We start from the raw sequence: 14,744 nt of genomic DNA, 5'->3' as shown, positions 1-14,744 counted from the left end.
ATTTACTATGATGTTCTTAAACAAAATAGAAGGTTGCTAGTTGATTTCTAATTCAAATATAAAGAAAATTTATATTTAAAGACTGCGCCACTTTATAACTGAATTAGTTCAAGAATTGAAGATAAACCAACTCACAACTATCTCTCCTTTTAGGTGTTAATATTATATATACTGGCCGAGTATATTTGACTTATTTATCACTCCCGCTTTGGTTCGAATATTTTATGAATGGTGCAGTAAAAGAGATTCAGGCAAAATACAACTTTAGATTAACAAAAACTAACATTTAATTTAGAATCACAAATTTTACACTTAAGATCAAATCACTAAATAAGTTATTATAAACACTTCAGCCTTTCTGATAATAGTCATACAAGCTCAGACAATGGTCATTCTGTTATGTGTAATACAGTCTTCTCACAGTTCCTTTTAACTATTTAATAAAATTCCTTAATGATCATTCACATCAATATCTCATAGTCCTTTAAGTTTCAAATACAATAAAAATTGCAGCAATACCTCTTTACAAGCAAACACTTATAAATACACTTTAGCTAATTTCCGAAATAGTTACTGTTAGTATAAGGAAATTCTAGGATGAAACTCACACACTTCTCTGCAAAGGAATATTAATGGTTGGGATAATCTTCTTTCTTCATGAACTTACACACAAACATTTTTTTTAACTGTAAACGCTTTTAACAATAATCGGCACTCATTAAAATAAATCTTCAAAGCATTAACTGAATTAATTCACGGTCACTATACACATAAACAAACGTTCTTGCATGAAGTACTACTGATCACTCATGAAATACGGCAACACACAATAATTCCTTAACTTGAGGTTTTATATGCACAGTTGTTCACTCTTCCAGCATTCAATTAATTCTTTAGACACTACAATTCTAAACACAGCTATTGGTAAACTTCAACTTTACAGCTCTACTATTCTCTAGTAACTCCGTGCTTTATTTCAAGATTCAATATTTCAAATAATGTGCAGTTAAATTATCAAATATAAATTCTATATTAACATAGAAATAAGTTAAATAGCTTGATAATATTTTAACACAGAGTTTTTCTACTATTAATACACATATTCTTGATTAAATAATTAAATATTAGATAAAATTAAAGATAGTTATACGAATATTAAATTATAAACAAGTGATTTACATTAAATAATATTTACAAATGTAGCCTTTGCCATGGTGGATTCTGAGGAGAGTATTAATAATTTAAATTTCCCTTCATTCAGAATCCAACACTACATAAGAAGAAGAACATTCCAATTCATTCTGGATAAACTAGATAAGGATACTTTACTGACAGTTATATGATGTGAGGAAAAAATTTTCTATTTTGGATTGTATCAAACTTGCTAAGTTGATGTTATCAGAATTGAAACCATCAACTTTAAATGCATGCTGGAAAGCTACTTGGCCAGAATGTGTGAAAAAGAAAAACCCTGTACCTGCATACAACTGAATATCCCAATATCATCAAATTAGCACATGCAGTTAGCAGAGAAGGATTTGATGATTTTTCATCTGCAGATATTGATGGTCGACAAGGCTGTTAGTGATGACGAAATAATGGAAGCTGTCATTGAGAATCTCAATGAAAAAGAAAAAAGTCATGAGGATGAAGAGATTCTACTCACTGCAGGATTAATTAAAGAAGGGCTTCAAATTGCTAGTAAAACTGCCAAGTTATTTTCTTACACATTATCCAAATACTGAACGAGCTGAACAGTTTAAATGTAAACTGAACTCATGTGGTGTGATATGAAGAATTATACAAAGTTCTAGTCAAAACAGGATTTCAATGATTAATTACAGAGTTTGTGGTTTAAAAAAACACTTCAGAATTATTGGAAATTAGTACTAATTTAGTTCCTTTTACTGAAGAAAACGTTTCGCCATTGCAGTATGAACAGGGGATGGCCAGAGTGTTTCAAGTGATGAAAGTGATTTCATTCCAGTCTCACACAAAAGAATGCTGCTACTGTCAGAAAGTGACGCTGAATAAAATTTAACTAATAACCATATGCACAGGTGTATTTGTACCTTTTCAGATGTACACATATATATATATGTTTTGTTTGAAAATAACTTATTGTTCGTATCGGGTTTTCACATACACGATTTTTTCTGGAACCAATCTACCATGTAAATGGAGAATTGAGTATATATTACTTTTTAGAATTCCCATGATTTTTCAACTATTTGTCATAAAGTGAAGATCTGATCCTGACAGCCTCTATTTGACCTGAATCCAACTTTTCTTAGACCATTCTTCTCAACCGTTTCTCAAGTATACTTCCATATATCTTACCAGGAACACTCAGTAGGGAAATACCTCTGTAATTCTCACATTCAGTTTTATTTCCCTTTTTATATATGGGTACTATGAGAGCTCTGCTTCAATCATCGGGAATTCGTCCCTCTGTTCCGGCATTCTGAACTATGCATTATACCACCATACTTCAGCATTTCTGGTCGAATATCATCTACTCCTGCTGCCTTTCCACTTCAAGTATGGATATGTATTCCTGACTGCATGCCTGATCAGTGTTTTTTACCACTGTGCTGTTATCACTGCTTGTTTCATTTAGCAGATTTTCAAAGTAATTACTCCCTACTTCAAGGATATCTTTTTCTCCCATTTTCATGTCACCTTTATCATCTCTAACTCCTTTTACAACACTCTTTCCTCCATTTCTAAGCTTCTTCAAAAACTTCCAGAATATTTTGTCACCTTCTTGATATTTATTTTCTATGTTCTTGCCAAAGTTCTCCCATTACTTTTGCCTCTGTATTCACTAAGAGCACAAGCTGACTTATTTGCCAGGAACTTTTGATATACTTTCTTTTCCTTCACTGCCTCTTTAACTTCCTGTGTCCACCATGGAGTTCTGATTTTTCTATCCTTGCAGACAACCTCACCACATGCCTCTCTGGCTGAATCAATCAGGGTTTTCTTCAAGGCTTGCCACTGAATCTCCAAGGTTTGATTCCTGTTCTCAAACTCTTTCATTTTTTCTTCAATAAGCTTTGTGTATTTTAGTCTGCAGTTCACATCTGAGAGCTGCTCAACTTTTAATCACTTTAATACTTTCTTACATGCTATTCTTTTCAACATGAAATTCAGTTTTATCCTGCTGAAGACTAAATAGTGATCGCTTCCAATTTCAAATCCTCTGTACACTCTGGTGTCCTGCACCTGGGAGAAAACATCACTATCAACAATAACATAGTCAATGAGACTTTTGTTATTTCTTGTGTTATATTTGCTCTTCCTTAATATATTTATCCTCTCTACTTTAACTACAAGACTTACAAAATTTCCTTGACTCTAACATCTGTATCACTTCTTACGTGTTCATTCTATATCTCTGGCTGATTCCTAATTTTACTCACATGATTCCTTGCTAAAAGAAATGAATCCTCTAATTTCTTTCTGGGGCCATCTCCTCTTCAGATATTGACAAATTTATTTTTTAAAGCTGCGCCAGTGAATATCTTAGAATAGAGGGGACTCTTATTCAGGAAGACATTTCCAGACTTTTGGTGCACATAGGTGAATAAATTTAGTGCTTAAACTCATAAATGAAACACGTTACTGTGGCTAAGTAAATCCTGGCTTGCATTCGTAACCTATAACAACATGATATACCTTTCTTTCAATTCTACCCCGCTATGGTTCAGATTAATGAGTGGTAGTTTTGGTTCATATCACAGGCAAAACTCAGATATAAAAGAAAAACATATTTATTGGAATCCAAAGACATAATATATACTTAGACCAATCTCACTTTCAATTAGTTCAATGACATGCTAAATCAAACCTTTTCAAACTGATTAATACTCTAATACATGAACAATAAATCCTTCTAAGTTAAAGACTAATATACACTTCTAATCTATATTCTACCTACTATGTTTGTCTTGCATATTAAACTAGTCACAATCTTCTATAATCATTCCAAACAATTTGCCTTATGGACATTAGCCACTGCTAAATAATCACTTAAAGTTCTTAAATACTATTCATACTCGATTAATACACTACAATGATCTTTCCCTTTTTCCGACTAATTATACAAAAAAATCGTAATTATACAACAAAATCTGTACTTTACCATTTCTTGGGGCAGGATCTCCAGGTCTGTCTGAACTGTCCTTCTTTGTTTGAATTACCTTGTCGACACTTCCATAAGCCTGCGTCCACGTGGTGGGTCACTACGGTCATCAGATTAAGCTGTGCTCTGCACCTTGCGTTTTTCCCTCGTCTATTCTCGATCTGTTTCGGACCATCGTCGTTTCTACTGCCGGTTCTGGTATACGTCTGCGATATTATTCCGTCGGAACTTTCAGCGAAGACAGCATATGCCGACATCTTACGCTTTCGTACCGGCGGAAATTCCGATATCGAACTATCACCAAGGAACACCATCAGGAACCACCGGTACACGAGAGAAGGCAAATCATCATCCAGCAAAACAGGCGAAAAAAGCCCTGAGAAAGGGGTGCAAACCCTTTTTATCCCCCCCCCCTTACTAGCTGCGATAGCGCCCTCTTACTACTTTCCGTGATCTTTTCCTGCCCGCTACTTTCTTCATCCGCGGCAACTTCAGCACATTGCGAGATCATAGCAGCGTCTTCCAGGAAACGAACGCGCTTTGCTTTCCGAGATTTCCAATGCCTCAGGCCCGCCCGTGACCTTTTGACTATTGTTTACATCTAATTTACCCATTCGTTGTATACATGATGCATTCATATAATACTAATTTATACACAAAATTCTTTACATGGTCTTACAATTCTATTTCCATTTACAGTTAGTACTTTATTTCTTCTGCTCAAGTACAAGTTTTTTCTCTCAGCTGATTTTTCTGACTTGTTAAATCCTGAATGAAGTGTTTCTTTAATAAAGTGCTTCATTCAAGATGTAACACTTGCCTCTTCTCTCCATGTGAATTTGTGCACATTTTTATGTTGGAACGTGGTGTTAGTTAATGTCCTGAGTAGAAATCCAACAGATATTTGCCATTATTATTAGCTTTGCTCTTTTCTCCAAATTTTCCCGAAATATTTTTGTATGTCTGACAATCACTTCCTACTCTGCTATTTAGATCCTCAACAAGGGCCAACTTTTCCTTTTTCATTGTGTCAGTTGCTTTTTCTAAAGCCTCAAAAAATTCCTCCACTTCTACCTTCTGTGGGACCATATTCACAAATAAGTCTCATTGTCCAGTTCCCCATTCTCATATTTACCCACATTACTCTACTTGAGATTGCCTGCCATTCAAGAAGATTAGCCTCGTAGTTTGTGTTGAATACTGTGGCTACTCCTTCTTTTCCTTTATTGTCATTGCCTGAATATAACATTTTGTATTTATTGCTCAGAAAGATCTCACCAGTTTTTTGTTTCAGTCACCCCTATTATGTCGATCTGGTACTTATCTAATTCCTCAGCTAGCTCCATTTCTTTGTCATTCGAGCTTCTTATGTTGATAGTACCGATCTTTAACTCTGGTGATCTTGAGTTGGGGTGTGTTTTCAGATTTGTGCCAGTAGCTGACTTTTCGCTGTTCACCCTGGTTCCCTGGTGAAAACAACGGGGGGTCTTGTTTAACCAGGCGACCTCCCAGCCGGCATAAAATTTTGTCATGTTGTACCATCATTTTTATTTTGGTTTAACCAATAAGAATGCAATTTGGTCGACTAAATCCCAAATTGCCAACCCATCCTCGTTCGTTCAGTATCCAGGTAGATACCCAACAGGGTGCACCACGAGAAGGTGAGGATTGGACATTAGGTCAGAAGCCCTGGTCGGTTCTCCGCATTCCTTTAAAGGCTATGTGGAAGTCTCCTCTCAGTTATACAGCTTTGATCCTTAACTTGAGTTATTTAAATCAAACATGTTCCTCCCCCCCCCATAACAATTAAACTAAAATAAGAAAAGTGATAATCTTGATTCCCTTTGAATCAAGTTAAAAAAGAAATCTTTACAAATAATAAAATTCTAATACAGAAATTTATATTGGTTAGGCTGTGGGTATGCATCCCACTCTGGACATGGATGGTAAATGTCTTTGGATGGTAAATGAATTTCATCACCCAGCAAGAGAGAGAGATCATCATATTCATTGGAAAACCTAAAGTGGCTTTATAAAGTTCACTGGTTGGCTTTTAGTATGGTTTCTGGATTTCCCCCTTAGCTCACCCATGGTACTAAACATGCTAAAGGCTTAAAGCCTTTGTGCATCGGATTCACATAAATAAACAAATACAATTTCTGTAATACGATCATTCTCTCACTTTAAGTAAATGGATAAATAGGAGAACAGGTCTTTGAAATTTTTTTGGACATTAGGTCATTCTCCTCCCCCCCCGCCCCAAAAAAAAAAAAACAGGAAAGGAATTAGCCATAACAAAATTTCACTCTCTCATCTATCAAAGTACACTGCAGCTGAGTTCTGGAGAAGAATAATGTAAATAATTTCCTCTTCTGATTTTTATCTATGCATCTCATATAATGGATAAGGTTTTCCTCATCTGAAATATCTGAGAATCACGTAGAAGGGACTTACCACTGGAGTCTAATTTTTCTTTAACAACAGTAGCAGTAACTGGCAAATTTTTATATTTCATGTCATTTTTGATACTGATCTTCTACTGGGTCTGTGAAGTTGTTGAAATCATAAATGGTTTATTGAATTTGGCTATATTAAAAAGGCACTTCTAGTGTTAAAACATTTTAAAATCCATCTTTCTTTGGAAAATAGTTAGAGATGTGTGTCTTAGGTGATTTCTGGCCAAGTCTGTGTAACAGTATTTTTTGTGACGATTGAATCTCTCATGAAACCTAAATGTCTCCACTTTAAGAAGGTTGTAGTAATCTAGGGTTTCTGTCAGCAGCCCCAGCATATATTTTATACATTACATGTTATATCCTTTTCGTTTTATCTGCTTTAACTTTATACTTTGGCTTTCTTACTTTTCTCACACTCTGTAATTCAACAAATCTATTTGATTAAATTATTCTTTGACCATGAAATAATAAGAATCTTAAACGAAGATAAAGTAGATATTATTCCCCATTAACTCTGACCATTACTTTGAACCAGTCAGGACTTAAACTTATTACTTACCATATTATAAATACCTTATCCCTCGTTTATCAGACATATGCAGGTTCGTAGTTTTTGGGATTAGGGCATTGACAAATTCGCCTCAATGTGTTGTTTCACCAAGAAATCTATTTACACTGCTCAATCTACATATGAGTATGGACACAAATGAAGTCATAGACAATTTTATGTGATTCGATCTTAGGCTTAGTTCTCCTGCAATCTTAACATTTCTATCTCATAGCCATATATACATAATTTAGTAAAATGTACTAGTCATTCCTATTCATAAAATATGTTTACTTGCCAAGCACGAGCTTTAACAATAACTTACGTTCACTACATACAGAAGTTCGCTTACTTTTATAATATATACTTATTCAAATACATTAGGAACAAGGACACTTTTTACGTGAATGTCCGGAAGTATTTACATATCCCTCTAAGTACTTCCGATGAATTGAATTTCATATACTTCTTTCATGATAGTCCTTATTATGATTCCTTTGTCTACATGATAATATTCCTTAACTTCTGGCTGTATGCCTGTTCTTTCTTTCCTGACGTTTTCTTTGTCTTTGATATTCTTTACCCTCTGAATTCCATTCATAAGCAACATTGCGACCTCAGCCATTTGACGTCTACTTTCTTCACTAATCCTTCAGTGATGATTTGTGCTAATCTCCTCATGTGAGGCACTCTGGCAACCAGCAGAGGCTGAAAGAGTAAAGAAAGCCCATCATCGGCCTATTGAAAATAAAATCAGTATGCCCCCAGAAGAGAGGGAGAAAGAGGGCGATGAAATGATAGTGAGGTGGGGGGGGATGTAGAGGAATAGGAAAGGGGATGGGAAGAGCAGGTGGAGAGGAGAGGGGGGGACATCAATGTCCACATTCAAGCAAATCAAGCCTTGTACCGATTCCTTGGCCAGTCCACATATAATCTCAACAGTAGGGGTTGTGAGCTCCTCAAACATATGTAAGCTGGAAATTTTTAGATGGATTTCCAGTTCTCTGTAGCCAGCAGTGCCAGTGTTCGGATTTCCCTCCTACTTTATCCCAGGCCTGGTCCACCATTCAGTTAAACCTCCCATCAGGATGACATGAGGGGTGCCAGAGGTGTAGGTGTCAAGCAACTGGAAGAATCTTGATGTTGATGAATGTGGTAGTGCAGTCCATAATAAGAAATGTTAAATTCACATTTAACATTTCTTATTATGTATTAATCATAATTTGTATAAAGATTATTTATTGTTCCTTAATTAAGGATTACTATTTAAATATTTATTCTAAACTTAACCTACTATTAATTTATTAAATAATAATATGTGTAGAAATTTATGATAACTAAATATATATGTAAAGTAAAGAAAAGTGTATTATAAATAATTGTATACGTAATGAAAGAGCGCTGATTAAGTAGCTCAAATATTCTGTTTATTCTTATTTGTGAAAATTTAACGTTATGTAATCACTTATGTAAGAGTAGAGCGTTGTATTACATTAGCGAAATGTTTACGTTCATGCGTTGTCATGGAGACGCATGAAATAAACAAGCACGAGTCGAAGAGTGCGTGACCTTGGAACCAGAAAGGAGAAAGGGGAGGCAATAAGAATTTTATAGAAAGAAAAAAAAAAGAGTTTTGCGGAGCCTGAAGGAAGGTACGATACAAGCAAAGAAGTGAAAGAAAGATTATAAATTCTTTAGGGCAGAAATTCAAGAGCATAGTATTTAGAAGTGAGCAAAAAAAAACGCAGTGAATCTTATACTCAGCTGCAAGTGAAATCAGCTGTGGTTAGAGAGGAAAATTGATGTCGTAATCGGATAAATAAAGAACTGGACATTCAATGGGAAATTCTGATTAGTTCCAGTTAATCTTGGATTACGTCTTAATTCTGTGTTGCCCTGAGAAGAATATAATGAACTTAACTTGTTGTAGAAAAGTAAACAAGGAAGGATATCAGTACCTTATTGCTGTTTTTTTAGAGTAGTGAAGCGCGATTAACAGTAGTTCAGTTAAAGCGTTGGAGAATTTTATTTAATGTGTTCCGCTAGCTGAAATAAGTTAATTCATAAGTGTGCTCGCAATAAATTGATGTATTGAAGATTGTATCTGGTAAGAGTAGTCATACATGTTTGTTTATTCTAACATTAACTATAGCGTATCTTCGAAGTACAAGGTCCGAAATAAGATTGCTTGGAATAATGTCTACCTTGATTAGTGCCTGCTGTGAATTTAAACATTAAGTACAACTGATAGATGTGTGCAGACTGATCAAATGAGAAGTTTTGTTTTATTAACTTGAGTTAAGAGAATTTATAGTTTTGAAGCAGTGAATTGTATGTTAAAGTTTAGAACATTGAATTGTAATGAGTGACTTAGCAAGATGTATTAAGTCATTTGTATTGTTTCATTTAAAAGTAGAATTCTTGTATTTTTTATATATCATATATTACATGTTTTATTTTATTAATCTAAATATTGTGTTTGCCTGAATTCCCTTTTATTGCACCATTCATAAAAAATTCGAATCTTGCGGGTGCCCCAAGTAGAATAGTAAATAACTCGGCCTAAATGAGAAGACTGCTAACTTAATTAAGAATTGATCCTACTGTTTTATATAGACTAATCTAAAAATAGGGTGGCGCAGTATAATTATAAATTTCCCTACTTTTGGATCGGTGATCAATTTGCAATTAGTTGTTTTATTAATAAGAGTGACTTGAAACAAAATGGCAGATTAGAACACAACATGAAAATAGAATGTCACGACAATATCTCTGTAATGGAAAAAGCGTGTTTCCTGCAGGAACAAGAGCCAGGTGTTAAAAGCTAGCATTAGCTTCTACACCTCCTCTTGTTTGAATGTTGAATGGAACCCTCTGATGTTAAGAGGGGCAAAACAGAAGGGGGGGGGGGTTGTGGCATTATGATGTTTTAAGATATTATGCTTGGCCTAGGTCTTTGATTCTCAGTTGTTTTACATATTTAATTAAGGAATCTGTCTGTAAGGGGAGGCAGAATATCCAGCCCCCCCCCCCCCCCCCCACCACCACCACAAACTGGATTCTAGCTTTGGATACAAAATCTCCCATTATATTCTTTTTTATGTGAGCTCTTAATATTAGATCTATTTTCTATTAGTCTTTCAGTCCAATAGTTATAATCAGCGCCATTGCTCTTTCTTTTAAATTCTGCAAAAGATTTGTATATGGTTATTTGTTTATTTGGTACCTTTTCTTTGTTTCTGTTACTACACGTATCTTTACATTGAAAATGAGAAATTTGTAAAAAATTTCTGCAAAAGATTAAAGATAATCCTTGGATAAAAGATTAAAACCAAGAATTTAATTTATAATATAACCTAGTGAAAATATTTTCAACGTCTATCTCTACTCTAGAGTAATCATATGTTTCCAATATACACCACTTCATCATCAAATTCCTGCCATGTACCCTCAAGGGGTGTACAGGATATGACAGTATTACATCATTACTAACTTCCTATCTACAATTTTCCTCCAAATCAGTCTGTTACTTGTCAAGACTCCAACATTATCAGATCTTATATTTCTACCGTCTAAGGCACTTTGTACCGTATCAACCCACCTATATCTTGGTCTTCCTCCGCGTCGTTTTTCTGCCAACCTGGCAGAGAACACTTGTTTTGCTAATCTTTCCTCGCCCATTCTGTTTAAGTGACCATACCACCTGAGATTAGCTCTGCTAACGCATTCCTGGATGCTGACAATGTCAAGTTCTTTCCAAATATCCTCATTTTTAATATGATATTGCCATTGATGCCACCTGTTCACACCTCGAATCTTTCTCAGGACTCTCATATCTGCGATCTGTAGTATTTGGTCAAGTGTTTTACTTCTGACCCAGCTCTCAGATCCATAAGTTAAAACTGGTTTGAACACTGTCTTGTATACAGCTAATTTAGTGTTCCGACTAATTTCTCTCTTACTCCATACGAATTTATTCAACTGACTTCCCACCATACCAGCTTTGCTGATTCTGTTGTCTATTTCTATATTTAATTTACCATCTTCAGTAAAAATCGTGCCTAAGTAGCTGAAATGTTTTACTTGTTCCACAGGTTTTCCATTCACAACACAGTTGACATTTTCAATGATTCTGCCTATTTACATTGTCTTTGTCTTTTTATTGCTGACCTTCATACCATATCTATTACAACAGCTATTCAATTTAGTCAGAGAATCTTGCAGACTTGTAGCGGATTTATTTAGATGTATAACATCATCTGCATAAAGCAAAGAACTGACATTAACATCTCCAATTTTGATATCATGTTTAATACCACTTTCCTTCATAATGTGATCCATGTAGATAATGAATAACAGAGGGAATAATGTACATCCTTGTCTGACACCAGATTTAACATTAAACCATCCTCCTGTACTTCCTTCAATTCTAACTGCTGACTTACAACTCAAATAAAGACTAAGTATTGCTTGATATAATGCCCCATTGACACCATATAACTGCAGCGTATTGAATAGCTTCTCTGTTGTCACCTTGTCATATGCCTTTTCCAAATCGACAAAGCTTAAATACAGATCTTTGTTATATTCCCAGGCTTTCTCGACTATTTGTCGTAAAGTGAAGATCTGATCCTGACAGCCTCTATTTGGCCTGAATCCAGCTTGTTCTTCACCAAGCTTTTCTTCCACAATTCTTCTCAACCGTTTCTCAAGTATACTTGCATAGATCTTGCCAGGAACACTCAGTAGGGAAATACCTCTGTAATTCTCACATGCAGTTTTATTTCCCTTTTTATATATGGGTACTATGAGAGCTCTACTCCAATCATCGGGAATTCGTCCCTCTGTCCAGGCTTTCTGAACTATGCAGTGCAGCCACTGTAAGACTTTTATACCACCATACTTCAGCATTTCTGGTCGAATATCATCTACTCCTGCTGCCTTTCCACATTTCAAGCCTTTGATGGCTTTTTCTACTTCAAGTATGGATATGTATTCCTGACTGCATGCCTGGTCAGTGTTTTTTTTATCACTGTGCTGTCATCACTGCTTGTTTCATTTAGCAGTTTTTCAAAGTAATTACTCCATACTTCAAGGATATCTTTTTCTCCTGTTTTCATGTCACCTTTATCATCTCTAACTCCTTTTACAGCACTCTTTCCTCCATTCCTAAGCTTCTTCAACAACCTCCAGAATATTTTGCCACCTTCTTGATATTTATTTTCTATATTCTTGCCAAAATCCTCCCATGACTTTTGTTTAGCTTTCTTACATTTGTCTCTGTATTCTGTAAGAGTAAAAGCTGACTTTTTTATCCTTGCACACAACCTCACCACATGCCTCTCTGGCAGAATCAATCAATGTTTTCTTCAGAGTTTGCCACTGAATCTCCAAGGGTTGATTCATGTTCTCAAACTCTTTCATTTTCTTTTCAATAATCTTTCTGTATTTTAGTCTACAGTTCACATCTGAGAGCTGCTCAACTTTTATTCGCTTTAAAACTTTCTTACATGTTATTCTTTTCAATTTTATCCTGCTCAAGACTAAATAGTGATCACTTCCAATTTCAAATCCTCTGTACACTCTGGTGTCCTGCACCAGGGAGAAAACATCACAATCAACAATAACATAGTCAATGAGACTTTTCTTATTCCTAACCTCTTCTCTCCATGTGAATTTGTGCACATTTTTATGTTGGAACATGGTGTTAGTAATAACCAGTCCATGTCCTGAGCAGAAATCCAACAGATATTTGCTATTATTATTAGCTTTGCTCTTTTCACCAAATTTTCCCAAAATATTTTTGTATGTCTCACAATCATTTCCTACTCTGCTATTTAGATCCCCAACAAGGACCAACTTTTCCTTTTTCATTGTGTCAGTTGCTTTTTCTAAAGCATCAAAAAATTCCTCCACTTCTACCTTAGTAGAACCTTCTGTGGGACCATAGGCACAAATAAGTCTCATTGTCCAGTTCCCCATTCTCATATTTGCCCACATTACTCTACTTGAGACTGACTGCCATTGAAGAAGATTAGCCTCGTATTTTGTAATTTTTATTTTAAAGAGTTGTTTTGCTAATTTTTCATTATTCTGCCATTAGTTCCATCTGGTCAAGACCCTAATATCTTTAGTCTCTGAACAACTATTTTAGTTCTAAAGTCACTCTCAGATCCATAAGTTAAAACTACCTTGAATACTGCTAGCCTGGTTTTTGGCTGATTTCTCTCTCTCTCTCTCTCTCGTTACATTTTAATTTATCCAACTGGCTTTCCAGCATATCAGTATCATTAAAATATTATGTACTATATTCAATTTGCCATGTTCACTAGAAATGCTGGCTACTGAGGATACAGTGCATGTTTTCGTAACAAATTTCATATTCACTCCTCTCCCTTCTTTCTAATTTTCATACCAATTATTTAATTAAGTCAGAGACAAAGACTTCTAAGCAGATTTATTTAAGAGAATAATAGTATCTGCGAGTGAAGGTCTTAAACTTAATATTCCCTATTTGGATATCATATTTCCTTAATAAAGCTTTCCATCCTGCCAAAGAGGCATACTGGGCAGAAGAACACACAAAATTTATAGACAATAATATACTGGCCTTGTAGCCTTAATTCTTCAGTTGTGAATTCAAAACAACCAACCAACCTTAATAGACATCCATTCCACTGTTATTCATAGTGTGCCACTTAAGATTTTGCACAAATCATCTTTTTATACATCCTCCAGGTCTAACTATTGATTTTCAAGTATGAATCATGTATTACTTTGTATCAGAGTCCATTTACACCATACAAATTTCACATAGTTTCCCTTTTAATATCTTTGTTATATCCTTTGTCAAGATCAACAAGATTCTTATTATTCTATTTTTTATTTTTTTTAAAGCAAAAATCTTGAACAAACTTATTGACCAAACTGAGGATGTCCTTCTTCAAAAATTTTTCCAATAATCTTATTGCCCCTTTTCTTTTTGAGAAAATTCATGATTGCCTGTATAAAACTTTTCTGGAGCACTCAGTACAGAAATTTCTCAACTCCATCATAGCTATTAATTACAGTGTTCTCAGACAATGGTTTGAAATCTGTAAAATATCAGTAAATTTAATAAATTACAAGTATTAACTTATATTTTATTTTGCTACTTCTGGAAATGTGTATATACCAACTAAAATGAGACAGTTAACAAAAAGGAGAAACAACATTGCAACTCTCTAATGTTTAAAAAATAAAAAAAGTTCATACAGCCAGTCAGTGCATGTTTGCATATGTTACACCTGTTTCCTAAAATTTCTAAACGTACAGTTCACATTAATTTTCTTTAATCTTTAGAGGCTACGAGGCCAGTGTATTACTGTCTATAAATTTTGTATCACCTCTATCATTGGCTGGTGTTTACCAGATACCATGTGAATGCAATTTGTCATATTATGGACAAGCAGGCCATTCTGTGGAAAAAAGAATGAAGGAACATCAATATTATATCGAATACATGAAACCTCATAAGTCTGGTCTAGCACAACATAGCATTGACACTAATCATAATATCCAATGGGATAAAACTTGTCTTCTCCACAGATGCAGG

The 14,744-nt window shown here is 34.8% G+C and overlaps 1 protein-coding gene across 1 annotated transcript in view; it reads left to right on the top strand.

The window, feature by feature from the left end:
- Positions 1-14,744, top strand: part of LOC150106414 (DALR anticodon-binding domain-containing protein 3-like) — a 285,462-nt gene that overhangs the window by 264,298 nt on the left and 6,420 nt on the right. The gene's annotated exons all lie outside the window — the stretch shown is intronic.

This window comes from Typopeltis vanoorti, chromosome 5, assembly GCF_054136105.1.
Source record: "Typopeltis vanoorti isolate ZY-2024b chromosome 5, IOZ_Tvanoo_1.0, whole genome shotgun sequence".
Classification (NCBI taxonomy): domain Eukaryota; kingdom Metazoa; phylum Arthropoda; class Arachnida; order Uropygi; family Thelyphonidae; genus Typopeltis; species Typopeltis vanoorti.
Note: the sequence above shows the minus strand (reverse complement) of the source record. Positions and strands in the feature narration are given on the sequence as shown.